The 24,379-nt window shown below is 40.9% G+C and overlaps 1 long non-coding RNA gene across 1 annotated transcript in view; it reads left to right on the forward strand.

Annotated features, from left to right (window-relative positions):
• Positions 1-13,607: 13,607 nt before the first annotated feature.
• LOC133092028 (uncharacterized) overlaps positions 13,608-24,379 on the forward strand; it is a 54,167-nt gene continuing 43,395 nt past the window's right edge. The window contains exon 1 of the long non-coding RNA XR_009701011.1: positions 13,608-13,721. This is a non-coding gene — a long non-coding RNA (uncharacterized LOC133092028). The remainder of the gene's footprint in view (positions 13,722-24,379) is intronic.

The raw sequence follows: 24,379 nt of genomic DNA on the forward strand, positions 1-24,379 counted from the left end.
TGTAAACTGTTGTATGAGAGAGGATTCATTCTGAATTTACATATCAGCCTCTTCTAAACCCAGACCCTTTCCGAAAGCCATCTCCACCGAAGAAGTCCCTTTCCCAAAATCAATAGGTAGGAATGCACTTACTTTGCAAACCTGTAACTCAAAGGGACTGCTGAAATGATTGTTTCCAAGATAAAAGACAACTTGCCCCAAAAGTAAGTTCAAGTTTTTACCCTGAGCACAGAAATCACATAAAATAGCCAAGATGGCAGTGTTCTTAGTTTCAATTAATTCTAGGATTTAAACTCCTCTGGACAGCCCATTATATATAAAGGGGGTTGATATGAATGGCAACCTCACAAGGTGGCTGAAAATAAGTGAGAAAAGATGCAGAAAGAGCAATTTGTAATGTCTTATTGTCACTGTTACTAATTATGAATGCTCATCAGCATCTAATCAGAGTTGTCCCTTTGAAAAGTGGGTACCTCAGGACCAAGTTATCTCCCCTCCTCTTCCTGCCTCTGTACGGTAGTCAGTATAGGGATCCAGACCCCTGACCAATACAACTCAGTGGTCCCAGGTTCTTGCCCTTTCACCAATAAGGGTAGTCACATTAATTAGAGTAATGGAGCCTCTTCACTTAAATGCAGAGCTGTGGGCCCAAGTATTACTTGCTGTCTTTCCCTCCTGTTCTGGTTATAACAATTCAAGAAAGCAACTTTTGGTTAGATGGGTTTGAGTTGGTTCTGGAACTTCGGTTCTCCTCTGAATAGACCCAAATATCTTCAAGGGGTTAGGAGTAAAATTGGGGAAGGTCTGGTTTGAGCCATGTTCTCCAACATGGTAAACCCAAAGCCCTAAATATTGAAGCTATTGGTACTTGCCTGGCCTTTTAGGAAAGTGCAGTGCTGGATCTTGATTCTCATGTGATTCCTTGGGTCTGCTGTCTATTTCTCAGGAATCTGGAAGGGAGGAGCTTATAATTAACACCCCTAAACCTACAACAGTTCTCCTGGTTGAAGGGCTAAACACTTCTACCCTGGGGTTTTAGTGACCACTGACATTTTAAGAAATGCGTGCATGTCTCTCAAAGGAGGGTCAATTTGGGGGTCTTCCTGCAGTTGCTAACTATGGAATATGTGGGTTTGATTACTTAAGGTGCCGGCTTGTCTCTCTTATAGATGGCCATGAGACATATTCTGGAGGTAGTGCTGACTTGGCTCAGTGGTTGAGTGGATGAAGCAAGAGGGGAGAGGGAGGTATTCAGATGGATAAGTTTCCTCTAGAGCAAGCATTGGCCAACTATAGCCAGCAGGTCAAATCTAGCCTGCTGCCAATTTTTGTTTTTACCTTTTTATTTTGAAATAAGTTAAGACTCATTTGCCACCTATTTTGTAAGTAAAGTTTTAATGGAACATTACCACACTTATTTGTTTACAGATTGCCTATGGCTGCTTTCCGGATCCAATAGCAGAATTGAGTAATTGCAATGAACAACAACGTATGACCTGCAAAGCCTAAAGTTTGTGCCATCTGGCTGTTTGCAGAAAAAGTTTGATGAACTCTGTGCTAGAGTCAAAGATGCTTCTCACATATGCTTCCCAAAACTGCCTCAGATTTCCCCCTTGCTGCAACCCAAAGGCCACAGACCCCTGTTGAATCAGAAAACTCTAGAGTTGGAAGGAGGTATTAGTGGATATCCAGTGAAATTTCCCATCTGAGACCAGAATCTTCCAAGGATGCCTTCTCAAGTGATCCCCTGGAAGTGAAGGCACACCATTGCCTGAAGGGGCCAACTCACCTTTTTTGGGAAGTTCTGGCTGTTGGAAAATGATTCCTTATATTGAGCTAAAATCTGGTAGAAAGAAAAATTGTTCAAGTTTTATTATTTTATGATGCCATCTCCAGCCTTCGGAGGAGGAAGGCTCCATCATCAGCAAGGTGGGCTGTGCTGTCTGTCTTGTGTGGAGTAGCACAATGGGTGGGGAGGAGATGTGCAGAAGCTGGGGTGCTCTGCGAGGGAGAAGATGCTGGATGCCTCTAGAGAGAAAGATCCAGAGAAGGGAGGCTGGAGGGACATGGCTGGACAGGGGTGGGTCAGAGAGGAGCTGCAGGTGAGGAAGGAGACAGAAGTATGGAAGCTATCTCAAATTATTCTTCAGGGCTTCTGGAATAGGATTTGAGTTTGTGACATGCTTCTAGATGCTTCAACTAGTTGAAATGTTCTTCAAGGGAGAAAAAGGGGGCCCAAATGGTACAGATGTATTGAGCTGTGTCAGTTTCCCTGAGGTTCTCATGCATCAGTCTTATATTCTCAGTCCAAAGAGCTTTCAGACCACGCAGCACCATAGCCATAATGGTCCAAATCCCACCTCACTGCCTTCTCTCCTAGTCACAGATTTCCTTTTCTCTCACCTCAAAGGTTGCTTCAAACCAGAAGGCGTGGAAGGAGATAGAGGTGGAGGGAGGCCATGTGTCATCTCTTTGGCCCAGGGTTAAGGTTTTCCAGGGCACAGGACAGTGCACAGATCTCCAGAGGTATGTCAGAGGCCCTGTGTTCAAGATCTATTTCTGCAATAATTTTGTATGCAATATTTTGTCATTAGTTCTCTTTTTTGTGCCTTAGTTTCCTCCTCTGTACAACAAAAGGCTGGAGCTAGGGCAGTGTTCAAATACTGCTGTTGAGCTTTGGGTGTTCTACAAGGGTACTTGGGGGCTTGGGGCAAGATGGGCGGCAATAAGGATGCTAAGGAGCTGGGTTTCCTGGCCTTCTTACTCAACTTTCATCAAAGCTTCTCTGTGCTATCTACTGGATAGATTGGGGTTCCTCAGAATCCTCTATTACCACTTAATCTCTGCTGCTAAAGAAAAGAAAGGCTAGAATCCGATGAACTTTATCAGTATTTCTCAATGCTGTGGTACTTGTCCCATGAGAGGGATTCAAGCTGGTTTTATGTGATATGTGGATGAACATTTTTTTTTAATTGAGATATGCTTGACATAATATTATATTAGTTTCAGGTTTACAACATAATGATTTGATATATGTATATATTTCAAAGTGATCACCACAATAAGTCTAGTTGACATTCACCACCACAAATATTTACAATTTTTCTTGTGGTGAGAACATTTAAGATCTACTCTCTTAGCAACTTTCAAATATACAATACAGTATTATTAACTCTAGTCACCATGCTGTAGATTACAAATCCAAGATTTATTTATTTTATGACTGGAAGTTTGTACCTTTTGGCTCCCTTGACCCATTTTTCTCACCCCACCTTACCTCTGGCAACCACTAATCTGTTCTCTGTATGAGTCTGGTATCGTGTTTTGTTTTATTTTTAAGATTCCACTTATAAGTGAGATCATATGATATTTGTCTTTGTCTGACTTATTTCACTTAGCATAATGCTCTCAAGGCCCTGCAAATGGCAGGATTTCACTCTTTTTTTCTCTAAATAGTATTCCATTGTGTACATATACCACATTTTCTTTATCCATTCATCCACTGAGGGACACTTAGGTAGTTTCCATGGCTTGGCCATCCTAAATAATGCTGCAATGAGCATGGAGGTGCATATATCTTATGAGTTAGTATTTTTGTTTCCTTTGGATAAGTATCCAGAAGTGGAGTTCCTGGATCATATGGTAGTTCCATTTTTAATTTTTTGAGGACTCTCCATACTTTTTTTCCATAGTGGCCGCACCGTTTATATTGCTACCAACAGTGCACAGGGGGTCCATTTCTTCACATCCTTGCCAACGTTTGTTATTTGTTGTCTTTTTGATAATAGCCATCCTGACAGGTGTAAGGTGGTATCTCATTGTGGTTTTGGATAAACATTTAAAATTATCATAATTACCATGTTTATTTTAATATCTATAAGGAAAATATAACCAGCACATCAAGTGTATGATTTTATTGATCTATAGCTTAGGATGAGGCTAAATGTAGTCAAATAAGCGGGCTTATTTAAAAAAAGAGAATACGTCAATAATAGTACAGATCATACGGCATATGGCAAACCTGTTGACATTTGGGAAGACAGGAAAAATGGCTTCTGCAGGCTCTCCTGGCTTTGACATTCTAGCATTCTTCTCCCTCCCAGTCTTTTCTTTTGTTCCCTCTGTCTCCCCAGGAGAGAAGGCATTGCAATGTGTATTTTTAGACTCAAAACAGTGGTCCTGACATGCCTGGGGTCTGGGCTCACTGGTCCTCTTGGTCCTCCACTGCAAAGACTTCTGCTTTGTCAGGGAGCAGCTCTGCTTTCCCACCTCTGGTCTCTGATGAGAAACATGAAACTGGCAGGAAAGCAGACCAAACTGAAAGCAAGAAAATCAGGCAGAGCTCTGCAGAGTGTGGGCAGCTGCACTTCACGGGATTAGCCAGGGTGCTCTCTGCTCCATTAGCAGAATACCCAATGGGCTCGTGCTTGAAAAAGCCAATCTGCAAAATTAGCAGCCAATAAATTGTTAATCTTGCAGACTGTTGATTATGTCTTGCTTCTTTTAAATTATCAGACCTCGCTTATTTTTATTTACTCCTTGGCATGAAATCATTTTCTATCTTCTCTTTTTAACTCACTCCTAATGGTATAATACATGTCTATTTCCTTGTTCTGGATTCTGGATGATTCATCCACAATTGTCTATTTTCTAATGTTAGACATGCACTGCATGTTCAAGTTAATGAAGCATGGCATGCCATGGCAGACAGACTTTGGGCGTTAGACTCTGGATTTGAACCTGGTTTAGCTGCCTCTGACCTGTGGACTGGTGTCACTTAAATAAGCTTGGGTCTTACTTTCTCTGGTTACTCAACAAGAATTATGCTTCTTTCATAGAATTTTTGTGAGGATTTAAGTGGTACCATTAAAAACATAAAAAACACCTGGCTTGAGTATGTTGCGTTTTAGGTGCTAAGTAAATATCAGTTCTTTTTCCATTTTTTTACAAGCTCGACAGGTCTTTGTGCTAGATGCTGCAGACAAGGCAAAGATGAATGTGATGTAGGTCAGGATAGCAAATAGGTTTTATTTCATATGTCAGCTCTCACGGAGTGTGCTGCTTCAGGGAGAACTGTGTGGAGATGGATTTTAAGGGTCAGCGGGGAAGAGTGTCATAGTTGATAAGCCATGTCCTAGGGCTCAGGAGTGGGCAATGGGGGACACGAGTGTCCTACATTTGCCATCACTGACACAAGCCCTGCTTTGGGGAAGTCAAAGCTAATGGAGTGTGAAATTCCTGGAGAAGCATAAGGACAGTGGTAGCACTTCTACATATGATACGTCTGGAATCCTCTCAGCCAACTGGAAAGGGATGAATTATTATTCTCATTTTATACATGAGGAAATGGAGGCTCAGACAGGATAAGTAATTTTCTCAATGTCTCACCATGTAGAAAATACTGGCAATGAGATCTGAACCCAAATCTGTCTGACCTCAGAGATGTTTTGTTTGCAGTTACTAACTTTTTAAATTGGGGTGTTCAAATAGTCTTTTTTTAAAATGAGGTGAAATTTGGATATTTTAAGGTTTGTCAAAGTGCATTAATCTTAAGTGTCCAGCTTGATGAACTTTTGATTACACCTGGGTAATTTAGATACACCTGTAAAACCATCAAGCAGACCAAGTTACAGAATTTTCTCACCTTTCTGGAAAGTTCCCTGTGTGCTTTCCTAGTCAATAACCTCTCCACCAAAAGACAACCACTATTCTGATACTTATCAACATTGACTAATTTTGACTGTTCTTCAACTTCATATAAGTGAAATTATATAGTAATTTCACATTTGTGTCTTGCTTCTTCAACGAAATGTCTGTGAGATTCATCTATGTTGTGGTATTAGTAGTTTGTCTTTTTTTTTTTTAAATCGCTGTGTACTACTCCACTGTATGAATACACCACGATTTATTTATCCATTCTCTTCTTGGGGGACATTTGAGTTGTTTGCAGTTTTTGGTTGTTATGAATAAAGCTGCTATAAACATTCTTGTAATGCCTTTGGGTGGGCATGTACCCTTATCTCTCCAGAGTACATACCTAGTAGTGGGATTACTGGGCTATAGGTTAGGAGAATATTTAGCTTTGGTAGATATGAACCTTTGCCTTTTCCAGTGAGAGTTCTACAATATCAGGGGCTTGAGTCTTTTTGATCTCTATGGCATCCCAGAACCCACAGCAATTCCTGGCTCACAGTCGGTGCTAATGAGTTATTTTTGAGTAAATGAAAATATATGCATATTGTGCATCTTGATTCTTGGCTTTGTATTGGGGGCTGCCATGTTTCACTGAACAGAGAGGTCAGAACCTCTCTCCCTGTGCCCGGAGTTCCCCTTTCAAAACAAGTCTTTTATAATGCTTCCTTAAATATCTCAAAACAAAGTTCACAGATAATACAACCTGTCTACACATATATTTTCTTTTTAATCAATTTGGTGTCCTAACTTTTCTGTGAAGGAAATATAAAAGGAAAGTAATTTCTAGTAGGGTAATGAGTATTTCAATATACAAATGTCTGGGGACTTCTATATCGGAAGACATAATGAAATACACAGATACTTGCAACAGATACTATACATATGATCAGTACAAATGCAAAGTGAGAGAGGGGCAATGTTCTGCTAACTCCTATCATGAGTTGCATTGGTGTCAGTGATACGATTCTCCAAATGGTGACCAATGCTTGCTAAAATTTTTAATAAAAAAAGCACAATCTTCCCCCAATTGGCTCTGAAAAATTCATTATATATTAAAACTGTATAAGAATGCTTTATTTTTTATGTAAAATGGTGCTGTGGTCTAGGTTTAGATAAACTTTTCAGCAAGAAGAATGTTTTGTGGGATATACATGGCATGAAGCATATTCTTCATTGGATAGGATTATTCCAAGCATCGTATAGGGTGTCTACTCTTCTTGGTACTCAACCATGAAATGCCTTTGAGCATCTTCTCATCATAGTGCCAACTATTCCTATAAATTTACAAAATATCCTTTGGGATGGTATCACCCCCACAAGAATCATGGTTCTAACTCAACTCCCTCATTTTACTGATGAGGGAATCTCTCCCTTGAAAAAGGAAGAACTTCCTCCCAGATCTCACAGGGACTTAGAGGTTAATCATGGATCACAATCTTCTGACCCTTTAGTCTAAATCAGGACTCCATCCACCACAGCAGTTGGAGCTGGGGCTTTGAGTCAGATTCGGGTTCAAATCCTGACTCTGATCGTAGGCAAATGGCTTCATTTTTCTGAGCCTCTGTTTTATCATTTGCAAAATTGGAATTAAAAATAGTATTTCCCTTAGAGACTTGTTGTGAGGATTAAGCAGGATTATGACTATGAATACCTGACACATCGTGAGATCTCAACACAAGGTAGCTATTATATTACCCCTTTAAAGCTCATTTATTTAAGTGCCCACAGAAATTGGTGTATCCTCTTCTGGGAGAACTTCTCCATTTGAAGTTTTCTCTACAGAGAAGCACTTGTCTTTATCCGTTGTTTCCGAAGCTTCAAAGAGTCCCTTTCCAGGGCAAAGTGTCCTTCTAACCTCCTCCCCACCAAAGCTGTCCTAAGCCACAGTCAAGGACAAAATGTCTTGAGCTAGGTAGCTCAGAGCACCCTGACACTTAGCCTCTTACTTAAAGGATGGAAGAAGAAATTTGGAGGCTGCAACTGATTTGAATATAAGGATGAAAGAGGATGAAATTTGGTACCAGATGCATGGTGAATGGTCTAGATTTTTCATTCTACCAACACCCTGTGAAGTGGGAATTGTTTATTATCGCCTCCATTTTACATATGAGAAAACGGGGACTCTGAGCTGTTATGGCCCTTCATCTAAGTCACACAGAAACAAGACTGAAATCAGGTTTGATGGACATTCTGTTAATGTGAGTTCTTTCAAAATCAGACCCTGAGAAAAGGATTTGGGTGCAAATGGTTTATTTGGGAGGTGTTTTTGTTATCAATTTATTGCCTCTTAGATCTGATGCACCCTTGAATATGTGGTGTATGATAAAGGAATTCCTTTAAGTATTTCTCCTTTAACATGAGCATGATGCTAAGCTTTCTCAGTAAAGGATGCTGGAAGGATATTGCTGGAGAAGGAGGGTCTCCTGCCATTTCTGTGCCAGATGAGGCTCAATTATGGGTGTGGGGACATTCTGTGGAACCTGCCCACAAGCCAAAATATGGTCCTGAAGCCGAATCCAGACTCTGTACCTCGACACTGAATTAAATCTCGGAGACAGAGTTTTGGGTGAAGTAGAAAAAAAATAGCTCTATTACTTTGCCAGGCAAAGGGGGCCACAGGGGGCTAATGCCCTCAAAACTGTGTGTTCCCTCCCCACCCCGAGGGGGTAGGGAGAAGTTTTTTAGTAGTGGTTCAAAGAAGACTTGATCAGCTTGTGGACATTCTTCTTATTGGTTGGTGGTGAGGTAAGTGTGAGTCAATGACAGCAACCTTCTGGTTCCAACCTGTCTGGGGTCTAAGTGCTTGTGGGCAGCATACTATTAATTTCTCCACCTGGTGGGGGTTTCAGTATCTGCAAAACAGCTCAAAGATATTGTTTTATATCCCTTGAGGGGGAATCATGACCTTACCCCAAGGCTGCACTATTGTTTCTTGACTGTTCCTCCCTTGTCTCCTCATCCCCTCCCTTCCCTAATTAGCATCTGTTTGAACCTGCCCATTGGAACTTGGGGAAGGTCCTGGAGCCATGGTGTGGTGAAAACCTTCATGCAACCCCCTTGGTATGGAAACCAGAGCCAGGAGCACAGCTTACATGCTCTGAAGGACTCCTATCCCCCCTGACTCCCAGGCTCCACATCCCCATAATCAGGTGCTGATTGACTGCTCCCCCATGTGCACTCTGGAGGGTGGCTTCTTGCTTGCAGCACCTCCAGACCAGCTCTAGCCTAGCCAAAGCAGCAGACTTCTCTACTATACTGTGGACTGAGCCACACCTTCTCCAAAGATGTCTGGATTCCTCCCAACTTTGTCCTTCCGTGGGTGTTCAGCCTAAGCCATAGGGTGCCTTAAAGAGTTTACTTGTCTCTTACAGTTACTCTTTATCATAGTTAATGGTTCTTTGTATTACACTTCCTCTGTTTAAGTTACTGTGTGCTCTGTCTCCTGATTGGATCCAGACTGTCATAGGAAGTGATCACAGGAGGAAGGTGAAAGAGTGGGAAGGGACAAAAGCCAATAAGGGATGTACTGAGTGGGTCACTATTGTCAGTACCTGGGACTCAATCACACTGGTGTCCCTTTGAGAGTCTCGGTGCCACACACTTCAGCATTGCCCCAGCAAGAGGCAAGAGGGCTGGATATTTATCTACCAACTCCTGTCCCTCATTGATTGAGGGTTGCTTGGGAATTTTAACTCCCTGGTACTTTTGTCCTGCCCTGCATGCCTAGACTTTCCAGGGCATACTTATGTAGCCAGAAAAAGCCCTCAGGTAGAAACAAATCCTTGATGGTAAGATATCTATGTGCATGGGAACTTCCTGTGATGCTGCAGGTGACCTCTAGGGTGGACCAAGGGGATATGGGTCAGCATGAAGTATCTACTACAGACATGTTGTAGGATGCTGGGTGGCAGAAGGAAATTGCTCAGCTAGAAGCTGATGAATGGCTCAGATTGATTCAGGGTGAGTTTTCTGGAAAAGCCCAGTTGCAGGGATCAAATGTTTTCCTGACTGGTATAATTTAATTGTATGGTCAGTGTTTGCTATGGATAATTGGGTTTTTCTTTGACCTTGACAGTCTCACTGGCTTGCTATCTATACTAGAAGACACTGTTTTCTAGCCATTTCAAATACAAAAAGCCAAACCTGGTTTCCATCAAGAGCTGGCAGCCCTACCATTTTCAGGAGGCGCCAATGGCTGTGGTATCCAACCAGCAAAAAGGCAGTGGTGTTTGTATTTTCCACTTTGCCCTTTACAAGAATATTTCAGCTGAAGCGGAAGCCTTTTTCCTTCACCTTGGGTGTTTTAATAGAAATCTTGGTGACATTAAGCTCTTTTAATTCTGAGCACTAGCTTCTAAAGTTCAGTGACGCAAAGCTCTGTTCTGCCATGGAACACAGTGGGTACCAAGGCGAGAGATTGTCATCACCAGGAGCACCAGAATAAAAATAACAACCAGGAGACAAGGTTATTACAAAGGACCATGGACAGTGTTTGTCTGTGGGAAAGTGTGGGCTGAAGGAGTTTATTTTTATATTAGAAAATTTAAATCATTCACATTTTGCAATAATGTAACCAATTTATAGGGTTTTGCAACAGGCAATGTGTTCTTTCCACATTTAAAATATTCTGTGAAGAGAGGGCAAGGAAGCTTTACTCTGTCCTGAAATGGAAAGATCTCCAAGACATGGTGTTACATGATAAAAGCAGTACGTAGAACAATATTGAGTAGCTGACTATTGTACGAGAAAGAAGGAAAAAATTATATAGTCACTATTGCTTGTATTTACATGAAAATCTAATAAAAATAGGTATGGTTTAGGAGGGCAAAAACAAGGGGTGAGATTTTTTTCAATTTATAACTTTTATATCATTTTGATTTTAAAATCACATCAATGTATTTCCTGTTCAGATAAAGAAATAAATAACCAGGACTTCCCTGGTGGCGCAGTGGTTAAGAATCCGCCTGCCAATGCAGGGGACACGGGTTCGAGCCCTGGTATGGGAAGATCCCACATGCCGCGGAGCAACTAAGCCCGTGTGCCACAACTACTGAGCCTGCGCTCTAGAGCTCGCAAGCCACAACTACTGAGCCTGCGTGCCACAACTACTGAAGCCCAGGCGCCTAGAGCCTGTGCTCTGCAACAAGAGAAGCCACCGCAATGAGAAGCCCACGCATCTCAACAAAGAGTAGCCCTCACTCGCCTCAACTAGAGAAAGCCCGCGAGCAGCAACGAAGACCCAACGCAGCCAAAAATAAATAATAAATAAATTAAAAAAAAAAAAACAACAAAGCCCAGTGAACAACATAATCATTGGAGACCATGCCTCTGTTCTTTGATCATTTTTACAACCTTTGAAGGTAGCTTTGGATGGGAAAATGCATTCCACAAAATCAAATATCTGCACATAGTGATTCCTTTGCAAACATTTAGGGAGTGAGTGTTTTTATTTGATCACGGAAATTTTTTACATCGATGCTGCTATTTACCACACAGGCAGCAGGGGGCAGTGTTTCTCTGTTTTTCTTTGTGCCTTTCCCTATCTCCTCAACACAATAGGCAAAACCAACCAAGATTTCTCTAATTCAAATCTATGATAAAATGTACCACATTTTCTAGATTCATGTTGTTACTCTCTCATCCCAAAAATCTTTTGAGGACTTGAAACTTCCAACAGGCTGCTTAATGATTATTCAAAAGGGGCTGATTTTTGGGTTTGCTCTTGTGAAGTCTTTCTTCTCTCTTCTCTCTCTCCCCTTTTGTCATTCCACTCAGCTCCCATACATCACTTTCCATGATCAAGTCAAAGAAAAAGGCCCTTAAATTATGAAAATTCACAGCCCTCTCTCTCATTCTCTCTCTCTTTTACTTTGCAGATGAGACTCAGGATTTGGGAGGCAAAACAAACGAACAAATAAAAAGGGAGAATTTTGGACCTCCATGAATAGTGCTAATGTGAAAAAAAAAAGCTAAAAGGGAAAGAGAATAAGCTTTGGCTGAGTGTTTATCTGTGTGCCTGGCTGGCACCGCACCTGCCATAACTCCTTTTACATCTTCACTACAACAAGGATGTGTCATTAGAGCCATTTTGAGAAGGAGGAGATGAAAGCTCGTAGGCAATGAACAACTAGCCTAAATTTATGTTGCTGCAAATAGATAGAATTGGAATTGGGAGGCAGATTGCATCCAAAGCTGGACCATTTACGTGTTTTTTCCCTACACCATCCTAAAGAAACAGAAGGCAGTGCCTCCCTTTCAACTCTCTCTCTTGTCCCCCATCCTCCCCCGGTCTCTGTACCTGCTCTAACACAAGTGTGCACCAGCCTCTTCCTACGCCACATGGTATCTGTAAAGAGAGAAAACGGAGACAAGGCAGCAGCCTCAAGAGCTCACCAATGTTCAGTGGAAGCTGGTCTTTGTTATACTCAGGCAGAGATTCCTTTAGAAAAGGCAGCAACATTGAACTGCCCAAGGTCAGACATTCCTCAAGCTGTAGACTTGGGGGAGTGCCAAGGGAGGCACTGCACTGTTTCCAAATTGTTTTGGAGTATTTTGTGCTTGTGTATTTGTGTGTGTGTGTGTGTGTGTGTGTGTCTGTGTCTGTGTTTCTGAGTGTTCCTGTTTTCTCATTCCAGCTTCCTGGCAATGCCTGCAGATGAAGGTGACAGTGAATATGCAGAAATAGACAATGTGGAGTGTTGGATGGACTAATTTTAATAGTGAACAAAGAACAGTGGTGAAGACATTTTACCCAAAGTTAAGGTCTTGGGAGTGATCTTGGGTGGCGTACATCCTCTGTATTGAATAACACCAACCCCTCTGGAGAGAGAGCTGTGGCCCTTGCCAGTGCTGAATAGGACAAGGAGAAAGTCTCCTTGGAGGCCAGCATGACTTTCGCATGCTTTAACACTTGTTGTGCTGCCATTTCAACAGAGAGGGCCAAGCAGCAGACCGGGGTCTTTGGGTGGACAATAGCACACAGCTAGAAATTTTTTAGGTTGTTTTCCTTTAGTTATAATTCTATTTATGGCAAATGATTATGATTTTCTGCTCATGGTAGTGAAAAGTAGCCTTTTCAACACATGCATTTTGATAAAAAGGTTAACCTAAAAATAGTTGCGCAAATAATAGGGTAGGTGGTATATACATGTAGCAAAAGTGATGAAATGGCTCCAAAATGAAATATGGAGTTGTTGTAGCAGATTATTTCTAAAGTGTCTTCCATCTCAGACAGCTTGTGACTTTACCTCCATCATTTGGGAATCATGGGAAAATTAGAATTGTGCAATTTCAGAGCAGAAAGGGATAATCTAGCCCAACCTTCTTGTTTGATAGTTAATGAAAAGGAGGCTTAGAGGGACATGGCTGGCCCAAGGTCACACAGTGTCCTGCTGGCTGATAATCTGCGTTGGGAGTGTGTACTGACTGCAGAGACAGAGTGAGGATAGCAGGGCAGGATGATAGTCTAGACAAAGGGCTGCTTGAAGTAATTCAGGTCATCTTGGCACCAGGGAGGGAAAGAGGGAAGAGGAGGGGGAGACGATCTTTGAACAAAATGAAAACTCCTAGATAAAGCTGGGAAGAATCCTTAAAATCTCAGTTTCTTCTGCTTGCTGCAGCAGCAGCGACAGGAGCTGGCTGGTTTCCCCCCAGTAAACGCAGCAGTAGCTCTTTGCTGCAGAATGCGGCGTTAAATGCAGTAGGTCAGCGCTAAGCTTGAACAAAATGTGATGACTGGTTAGGAAATGAATGGTAAGTCATGGACGGCAAGTCCCGATTATGGAGATGCTTATCAACACCCTCCCCCCACTTCACCCCGCCCGAGCCAACAAAGCTGCACTTGCAGACTGACGAAACCAAACCCAGATGTCCTTGTTGCTCTGGGGACACTTCAGTTCTGGCTGTGACAGTCATCTGTGAGGAGATCAGATGTCGCAGGGAGAAGACTCAGCCGAGCCGCAGGCACTCAGGACCTGCTGGGGAGGTGGGGAGGTGGGGGAGTCGCGGTCCCCTGCCTCCTCTTCACTGTGAGTCTTGCTTTCCTCTGGGGGTACTGAGATCATAGCGATGGGATGTAGTCAAGGATTAAAGACAGCTCCCCCTTGTGGATGGGCTGGGGAGCCCACGGCATGGTCCAGGGCAGGAGTTTAGCATATGTTCTTGGATTGAATGACCAGAAGGCCGGGTAAATCAATCAACAGGCTTTGCATGGTGTTTGGCATTGAGCCAGATCGCTGCTCACTCACATTCCTGTGTGAACAAATCACTCAGTTTTTTTCTCTGTCACTGTTTATTTCATGACTAATATTTCGATAAGAAAACTCTGTCCTACAAGTATGTGGTTGGGATATGAGGGATGAGTGTAATGAAAGTAGTGGTCGCCTTTTCACTCATTAAATTATTTATTCATTAAGCACTTAGTGGGGAGATAACCTAGGCCCCTCCTTATAGATTAAGATCTAGTTAGGAAGTCAGATAACAACTTTGTAAATAAGAAGATTACCAAAATAATGCTTTCTAGAATATCAAATATGCTAGAATGAAATAGTGCTTAGATTAAAAAGTAATAGTAATAAAATTGATAATGTATTAAATACTTACTACGTGCCACCCCTGTTGTAAACAATTACCTGTATGATACATTTAATCCTTACCACTGTACTAAAAGAGGTATAATGATTATCTTTCAATTTATTAAGGGAAGCTGAGGCAAAGAGTTGGATAGTAATGGGAAGAGGTGGGATATTTTAGACAGCAGACTTCACTGGAGTAATTCAGACAGAGAAAGACCAATATCATATGATATCGTTTATATACGGAATATAAAAAAAAAAGATACAAATGAACTTATTTACAAAACAGAAACAGACTCACAGACTTAGAGAACGAACTTATGGTTACCAGGGGAGAAGGGTGGGCAGAGGGATAGACTGGGAGTTTGGGATTGGCATGTACACATGGCTATATTTAAAATAGATAACCAAGAAGGACCTACTGTATAGCACAGGGAGCTCTGCTCAATATTCTGTAATAACCTAAACAGGGAAAGAACTTGAAAAAGAATAAATACAGTACATGTATATGTATAACTGAATCACTTTGCTGTACACCTGAAACTAACACAACATTGTTTATCAACTATACTCCAATATAAAATAAAAATTAAAAAAAAAAGAACTCATTGGGAAGTGACATTTAAACAAGGGCCAGGAGTGTACATTGTCTATGTATCTTTAAAATTTATGATTCCCTTTCTACTCATTCCCACCCAGCCCCACCCCACAGTTGTTTGGTAAAGCCTACCACATCACTCAAGTAGTCCTTGCAACTACATTATGACTAGACCGACCCTCCTTGCAGCCTGAGTGGTGTGACAGCAACTGGAGGGGACAGACGGATGGACTAAATACATTTGACCCTCTTATTGGTCTGTTGATCTGTCTAGGGTGTGGCTTATTGGTGTCCTCTGAATTTGAGAATTTAAGGCTTAGATCTCTGAAGTGACAGCAGGGAGTAACAGCTTGCCACGTGCACTTACGCATGGGGCGGCTGGGTGTATTTCTCCTCTTCCCTTAAACATTGAGTCATGGCCATTTACTGTGGGAATGGGGGTAGAAAATAACCCAGTGGTGGGGGGACAGGGCAGTAATCAGAATAAAATTATCCACATGCATAGTACAATAAGTTCTACAGCCTTTCATTCCAAGATTCCACCTGGGTCTCCCAACAACCTTGTGGAACAGAGATTGTCATGCATTTTTGGGTGATCAGAGAAAATGAAGGCTGATATACTTCAGAACTTTAGCCAAGGTCATGCAGCTGGTGGGGGACAGAACTAGTGCTTGAACTTTCTGATAAATGAAAAATCTGTTAATCCATCTGACTATAGGCCATAGGGATAATGCCTTGCTTAGAAATAACCAACATTTATTGTTATGAATGCCTACCTTGTGCTGGGTTCTGAACCAAGAGCATTGTGTACATTAACTCCTTGAATCCTGTTGCACACTGCTCGGAGAGCAGTTGGCACAGTGCCTGGCACATGGTAAGAACTCAGTTAATGTTAACTTATATGGTTGTATTTTTGAATAAAGGGAAACTGAGGCCCAGAAAGATTAAGTAATTTGTCCCAAGTCATCTGTCAGTAAACAATGGGGCTGCAGTTTGAATGCAGGCCTTGTGGTCATGGGGTTTATGTCTCATCCATGAGGCAGGCTGCCTACCTGCCTCACGGTTGGGTCCGCAGTGCCTCAATGTGTGTTATGGGCGGTGCAAACTGAACTTTAGACTTCTGCAGCTTGTCTCTGGCAACATTTACAGTTTATTCCATTTTTCATTTGAATTACCGTTCAAAGCCATTTCGGCTTTGGGCCTTCAGCCCTGCAGAGATGAGTGAGGCTGTGGCCCCCTCTGTGGTTCCCCTCTAGAACCCATTTGCCCCTCTCTTCACTCAAGAGAGGCTGAGAATTCGAGGTACTGGAAGAGGAGGTTTTTCCTCATTGTGCCTGAGGGATGCATATTTCTTGGAGGGGTTGGTAGAATCTCATCCCTATGAATGCAATTGGATTTGGAATTCAAGTTGTAAGGGTTTCCTGTTTTGTACTTTGCCAAATTTTCAAACATAAAGCTATTTCCTAAGTAGACAATGTCTTGGCACTCCCCAATCTCTCTGCTCCAGGCTGCAGCTTTACATTCACTTTGCTTAATTCCAAAAAGACAAAGAGAGAGAGTGGCATGGACATATATACACTACCAAACGTAAAATAGATAGCTAGTGGGAAGCAGCCACATAGCACAGGGAGATCAGCTCTGTGCTTTGTGACCACCTACAGGGGTGGGATAGGGAGGGTGGGAGGGAGGGAGATGCAAGAGGGAAGAGAGATGGGAACATATGTATATGTATAACTGATTCACTTTGTTATAAAGCAGAAATGAACACACCATTGTAAAGCAATTATACCCAATAAACATGTTAAAAAAACAAAAAAGAATTTATCTGTGGGGCCCTGGGCTCAGTGACACAGAGAAGGCAAATTGAGAGGGATTTCGGGTTCTGTTTCCATGTTGCTGGGATGTGGCAGAGAAAGGACAGATGATTCTCAGTGGAACCTTTCATCCGGGATGTAGAATTTTAGCCAAGCTTTGAAAGACATTTGGATTTTGATAGGTGGAGGAGAAAGGCAAGTGCAGCAAAACATACATCTGATAAGGAGTTAATATCCAAAACATATAAGGAACTCAAACAATTCAATAGCAAAAGAGCAAAAAACCTGATTACTAAATGGATGAAGGATCTGAATAGACATTTCTCAAAAGACAATGTGTACGAATGACCAACATGTATATGAAAAGGTGCTCAGCATCACTAGTCATCAGGGAAATGCAAATCAAAACCACAGTGAGGTATCACCTCACACCTGTTACAATGGCTATTATCAAAAAGACAAGAGATAACAAGTGCTGGTGAGGATGTGGAGAAAAGGGAATCCTAATGCAATGTTGGTGGGGATGCATATTGGTGCAGCCACTATGGAAAACAGTATGGAGGTTTCTCAAAAAATTAAAAATAGAGCTACCATATATAATCCAGCAATCTCATTTCCAGGTATATATACTCAAAGAAAATGAAATCAGGATCTTGAGGAAATAGCTGCACCTCCATGTTCATCGCAACGTTATTTACAATAGCCAACATATGGAAGCAATCTAAGTGTCTGTTGATGGATGAATGGATACAGAAAATGTGGTACATATATACAATGGAATATTATTCAGCTTTAAAAAAGAAAGAAATCTTGCCATTAGTGATAATATGGATGAACCTGGTGGGCATTATGCTAAGTGAAATAAGCCAGTCACAGAAAGACATACTACATGATCTCACTGATATGTGGAGTCTAAAACTGTAAAATTTATAGAGGCAGAGAGTAGAATGGTTTGTTGCCAGGGGCTGGGGTATGGGGGAAGAAGGGAGGTGTTGCTCAAAGGGTATAAAGTTTCAGTAACACAGGATAAATAAATTCTGGAAACCTAATGTACAGTATGGTGACTATAGTTAATGATACGGTTTTGTATACATGAAATTTGCTAAGAGAATAGATCTTAAGTATTCTCACCACACACAAAAAAGTGGTAACTATGTGAGGTTAATTAGCTTGATTGTGATAATCATTTCACAAAGTATACGTATGTAAAAACATCACGTTACACACTTTAAATATATACAATTTTTGTTAATTTTACCTCAATAAAGCTGGAAGGAAAAAAGCCCCAAAATACCTTAGACTGAGTGGCTTAAACAATAGAAATTTATTTTCTTACTGTTCTGGAGGCTGGATATTCAAGATCAAGGTGTGGTCCGGTTTGGTCCTGGTTTGCAGTTGCCTGTCTTCTCTCTGTGTTTTCATGTGGTCTTTTCTCTGTGTGTCTGCATCCTGGTGTCTCTCTGTGCCTCCAAATTTCCTCTTCTTATAAGGACACCAGTCAGATTGGATGAAGGCCCACCCAACAGCCTTGTTTTAACTTAATCTTTAAAGACCCTTTTTCCAAATATAGTCATGTACTGAAGTACTGGGGGGCAGGTTAGTGCTTCAACATATGAATTTTCAAGAGACACGATTCAGTCCATCACAGACATCAAGCTAAACATTTTACATAATTATTTTTAATGTTCATAATAATCCCATGACTAGTACTGTTAGTAACTTCAGTTTTCTGAGGCAAAAAGAGGTCAAGCATCTTGTTCACGGTCACACAGCTGGTAAGTGGCAGAGCCAGGATTTATCCATAGCCAGGTCTATCTTAGAAGCGTCTTCACTCTTACCTCCGGGTCTGGCCGCATGAAAGCGGGCTGTTGTCATGATGGGTATATCTGGGGTGTGATCAAGGGCATGCTGCACCTTATTATCAGTTCTTCCTAATCATGTGTGGAAGAACAGCATTGTCAGGGCATCAGGGAAATGTCTCCAGAAAGATGGAGAACTTGAGAGTGCAAGTAAGTTTTCATTGTTTCCAGGTAGACATTTTGATCTTGGGATGGAGAGGTAGATTTGGGAAAGGCAAGGCCACTGTATAGATTGGGTTGAATAATGGGCTTGACATCCTGAGCTAAGGAGGAGATGAGGATGGCTTCTTGGGCTAGCTCCATTCTGAGCATGAAGAACAGGTTATTTGTTCTGAAGTGTAGTTGACTGAAACGCAGGGATGCGAAGTAAATATCAGTAGTGTTGGGTTGAATTGTGTCTCCTTAAAAAGGTATGAAGTCTTAACCCTGGTACCTGTGAATGTGACTTTACTTGGAAATAGGATTGTTGCAGATGTAATTAGTTAAGATGAGGCCATATTGAGTTAGGGTACCCCTACATCCAATGACTGGTGTCATAAGAAGGCTGTATGAAGACACAGAGAGACACAGAGGGAAAAGACAGCTATGTGTAGACAGAGGCCGAGATTGGAGCCATGCTTCTGCAAGCCAAGGAATGCCAAGGATTGCTGGCAACTGCCAGAAGCTAGGAGAGAGGCATGGGACAGACTGTCCTTCAGAGCCTGCAGAAGGAACCAATCTTGCGGACATCTTGACTTGGTACTTCTAGCCTCCAGAACTGTGAGACAATACATTTCTGTCATTTAAAGCCACCAGGTTTGTGGAACTTTGTTAAGGCAACCTTAGGAAATTAATATAGATGGGAAGGGAGAAACACTCATGAAAACAATTGCTTAGAGTGATAATAATTATGACTCAGGGAGAAGAATGGAGGTGTAGAATGTGTCTGGGGACTTATAGGAAAGAACAGTTTTCAAGGAGGATGAAAATTATGGTTTCAGGATCTCCATACAAATGGGCAGACTATGACAAGTAAAAGAAACTAATGACAAAAGGTGGTAGATGTGACATTTTAGAGTCACCAGGACTTGGGATGGGATTCAACATTGGTATATGCTGAAATGAAGGGTATACCTATTATGTCGGGACATAATTTGTATTAGAAAAATGGAAATTAGAGGGCTTGAGAGGGGAAACAGGCCAGCAGAGCATAGGATAAGGATATAAGTAAAGATGCATGGAAGTTCTGTCTTTAAAGGTATAATAAGAGCCATGTGAATTTTCAAATAAAGTGGCTGGATGTCTTTCTTGCCCAGGTCATAAACTTGCTAAGAGGTAGGATATGGTAGTAACTGGAACTTCCATTACCTCCCCAGATATCTACTACAAGCTTTATCTGGCTGAAAGTGGGAAAACTTGCTGCATTTTTGTCTTGCTTTACTGATAATTTCATCTCACAGGGGCAGTGACTAAAGAATTTCCACTCTGAATTTAATAATGAATTGCTACTTGGTTAGTAAAGTAGAAGTGACAGAATCTTAAGATAGGGCCTGATGGAATTTCTCTTTTTGGGGTGACCATGGCCTCATAGAGTTTATGAGCTCCAGTGAGAAGAAAAAAACAAACTTGATCAGAACTGTACCCTAGACTTCGGGAGGAAAGATTTTTAAAAATTCAGAGAATATCCTTTCTTCTCTTCTTGTTGGTGGACAATGCAAAACTCCATAGGTTTTTCTTCCCTCATCCCTCCTTTCCTTTCCACAGTTAGTGCCATGTACTTCTATCTTTTAAGTGAGTCATTAAGGGACATTACGTTTTAGCCTTTAGAAGTTGAAACTAGCCAGTACTGGAGTATGGGGAAGGCTGGAACTGGTGTTCAGGAGGAAGTCAAGCAGCATCATCACAAAGCTCCCATGCATGGCTGCATCCAGGTGGCCAGCACTCCCACTATATTCTGGAAGGACGATTAGTCATCATGTATCATCAGGGCAGTCTGTAGCTTATGCTTTTCACATGCCGCTATTTATACTTGATAAATATAAATGGCAGCTTGTTTTGTTTCATCATTATTAATTTAGATTGTTGTACATTATTAGATGAACGTTACACTGCTCTGTTGGCCTTCCTGTGGGAAATGAAAATATTTGCATCACTTGTGTTTTAAAACTATAGTTCTCTAATAGCTATAGGTTAAGATATATATTACTGTGGATTTTAATGTGAAACAAACAGTTATTGTTAATGCAGGGGTATACATTACCTTCATTATCTCTAAATATTGTACAGTATACAGTCATGGTCTCACCTAAGCTGTTTCAGCTTCACTCTCTTTATCTATAAAATGGGAATAATAGGACCTGCCGTAGTGAGGATTAAATGACATCATGCGTGTACACTGTTTACACAATGCTCAATAAAATGGGAACGAATTATTACCAATATGTAAAGGATGCTTACAATTTGCTAGGCACCATATGAATGTTTCATATGCTGAGTAATTGATGCTCAGAATGAGGTGGGTATTACTATTCTTTTTTTTTTTTTTTTAGAATTTTTGTTTTTAACATCTTTATTGGAGTAAAAATGCTTCACAATGGTGTGTTAGTTTCTGCTTTATAACAAAGTGAATCAGCTATACATATACTATATCCCCATATCTCCTCCCTCTTGCGTCTCCCTCCCCCGTTCCCTATCCCACCCCTCTAGGTGGTCACAAAGCACCGAGCTGATCTCCCTGTGCTATGCAGCTGCTTCCCACTAGCTATCTATTTTACGTTTGGTAGTGTATAAATGTCCATGCTACTCTCTCACTTTGTCCCAGCTTACTCTTCCCCCTCCCCGTGTCCTCAAGTCCATTCTCTACCTCTGAGTCTTTATTCCTGTCCTGCCCCTAGGTTCTTCAGAACCTTTTTTTTTTTTTCAGATTCCATATATATGTGTTAGCGTACAGTGTTTGTTTTTCTCTTTCTGACTTACTTCACTCTGTATGACAGACTCTAGGTCCATCCACCTCACTACAAATAACTCAATTTTGTTTCTTTTTATGGCTGAGTAATATTCCATTGTATATATGTGCCACATCTTTATCCATTCATCTGTCGATGGACACTTAGGTTGCTTCCATGTCCTGGCTATTGTATATAGTGCTGCAATGAACACTGTGGTACATGTCTCTTATTTTTTTTTTTTTTCTCTTCACATCTTTATTGGAGTATAATTGCTTTACAATGGTGTGTTAGTTTCTGCTTTATAACAAAGTGAATCAGCTATACATATACTATATCCCCATATCTCCTCCCTCTTGCGTCTCCCTCCCCCCCCTCCCTATCCCACCCCTCTAGGTGGTCACAAAGCACGGAGCTGATCTTCCTGTGCTATGCGGCTGCTTCCCACTAGCTATCTGGTTTACATTTGGTAGTGTATATATGTCCATGCCACTCTCTCACTTCGTCCCAGCTTACCCTTCCCCCTCCCCATATCCTCAAGTCCATTCTCTAGTAGGTCTACATCTTTATTCCTGTCTTGCCCCTAGGTTCTTCATGGCCTTTTTTTTTTTTTAGATTCCATATATATGTGTTAGCATATGGTATTTGTTTTTCTCTTTCTGACTTACTTCACTCTGTATGACAGACTCTAGGGCCATCCACCTCACCACAAATAAGTCAATTTCATTTCTTTTTATGGCTGAGTAATATTCCATTGTATATATGTGCCACATCTTCTTTATCCATTCATCTGTTGATGGACACTTAGGTTGCTTCCATGTCCTGGTTATTGTAAATACAGCTGCAATGAACATTGTGGTATATGACTTTTTTTGAATTATGGTTTTCGCAGGGTATATGCCCAGTAGTGGGACTGCTGGGCCGTATGGTAGTTCTATTTTTAGTTTTTTAAGGAACCTCCATACTGTTCTCCATAGTGGCTGTATCAATTTACATTCCCAACAACAGTGCAAGAGGGTTCCCTTTTCTTCACACCCCCTCCAGCATTTATTGTTTGTAGATTTTTTGATGATTGCCATTCTGACCGGTGTGAGATGATATCTAATTGTAGTTTTGATTTGCATTTCTCTAATGATTAATGATGTTGAGCATTCTTTCATGTGTTTGTTGGCAATGTGTATATCTTCTTTGGAGAAATGTCTATTTAGGTCTTCTGCCCATTTTTGGATTGGGTTGTTTATTTTTTTGATATTGAGCTGCATGAGCTGCTTGTAAATTTTGGAGATTAACCTTTTGTCAGTTGCTTCATTTGCAAATATTTTCTCCCACTCTGAGGGTTGTCTTTTCGTCTTGTTTATGGTTTCCTTTGCTGAGCAAAAGCTTTTAAGTTTCATTAGGTCCCATTTGTTTATTTTTGTTTTTATTTCCATTTCTCTAGGAGGTGGGTCAAAAAAGGATCTTGCTGTGATTTATGTCATGGAGTGTTCTGCCTATGTTTTCCTCTAAGAGTTTAATAGTGTCTGGCTTTACATTTAGGTCTTTAATCCATTTTGAGTTTATTTTTGTGTATGGTGTTAAGGAGTGTTCTAATTTCATTCTTTTACATGTAGCTGTCCAGTTTTCCCAGCACCACTTATTGAAGAGGCTGTCTTTTCTCCATTGTATATTCTTGCCTCCTTTATCAAAAATAAGGTGCCATAAGTGCATGGGTTTATCTCTGGGCTTTCTATCCTGTTCCATTGATCTATATTTCTGTTTTTGCGCCAGTACCATACTGTCTTGATTACTGTAGCTTTGTAGTATAGTCTGAAGTCAGGGAGCCTGATTCCTCCAGCTCCATTTTTCTTTCTCAAGATTGCTTTGGCTCTTCAGGGTCTTTTGTGTTTCTATACAAATTGTGAGATTTTTTGTTCTAGTTCTGTGAAAAATGCCAGTGGTAGTTCGATAGGGATTGCATTGAATCTGTAGATTGCTTTGGGTAGTATAGTCATTTTCACAATGTTGATTCTTCCAATCCAAGAACATGGTATATATCTCCATCTCTTTGTATCACCTTTAATTTCTTTCATCAGTGTCTTATAATTTTTTGCATACAGCTCTTTTGTCTCCTTAGGTAGGTTTATTCCTAGGTATTTTATTCTTTTTGTTGCAATGGTAAATGGGAGTGTTTTCTTAATTTCACTTTCAGATTTTTCATCATTTGTGTATAGGAATGCAAGAGATTTCTGTGCATTAATTTTGTATACTGCTACTTTACCAAATTCATTGATTAGCTCTAGTAGTTTTCTGGTAGCATCTTTAGGATTCTCTATGTATAGTATCATGTCATCTGCAAACAGTGACAGCCTTACTTCTTCTTTTCCGATTTGGATTCCTTTTATTTCTTTTTGTTCTCTGATTGCTGTGGCTAACACTTCCAAAACTATGTTGAATAATAGTGGCGAGAGTGGACAACCTTATCTTGTTCCTGATCGTAGGGGAAATTGTTTCAATTTTGCAGCATTGAGAATGATGCTGGCTGTGGGTTTGTCATATGAGGCCTTTATTATGTTGAGGTAGGTTCCCTATGCCCACTTTCTGGAGAGTTTTTATCATAAATGGATGTTGAATTTTGTTGAAAGATTTTTCTGCATCCATTGAGATTATCATATGGTTTTTACACTTCAGTTTGTTAATATGGTTTATAACATTGATTGATTTGCATATTGAAGCATCATTTCATTCCTGGGATAAACCTCACTTGATCATGGTGAATGATCCTTTTAATGTGCTGTTGTGTTCTGTTTGCTAGCATTTTGTTGAGGATTTTTGCATCTATGTTCATCAGTGATATTGGTCTGTAGTTTTCTTTTTTTGTGACATCTTTGTCTGGTTTTGGTATCAGGGTGATGGTGGCCTCATAGAATGAGTTTGGGAG

This window comes from Eubalaena glacialis, chromosome 5 (assembly GCF_028564815.1).
Source record: "Eubalaena glacialis isolate mEubGla1 chromosome 5, mEubGla1.1.hap2.+ XY, whole genome shotgun sequence".
Lineage (NCBI taxonomy): Eukaryota > Metazoa > Chordata > Mammalia > Artiodactyla > Balaenidae > Eubalaena > Eubalaena glacialis.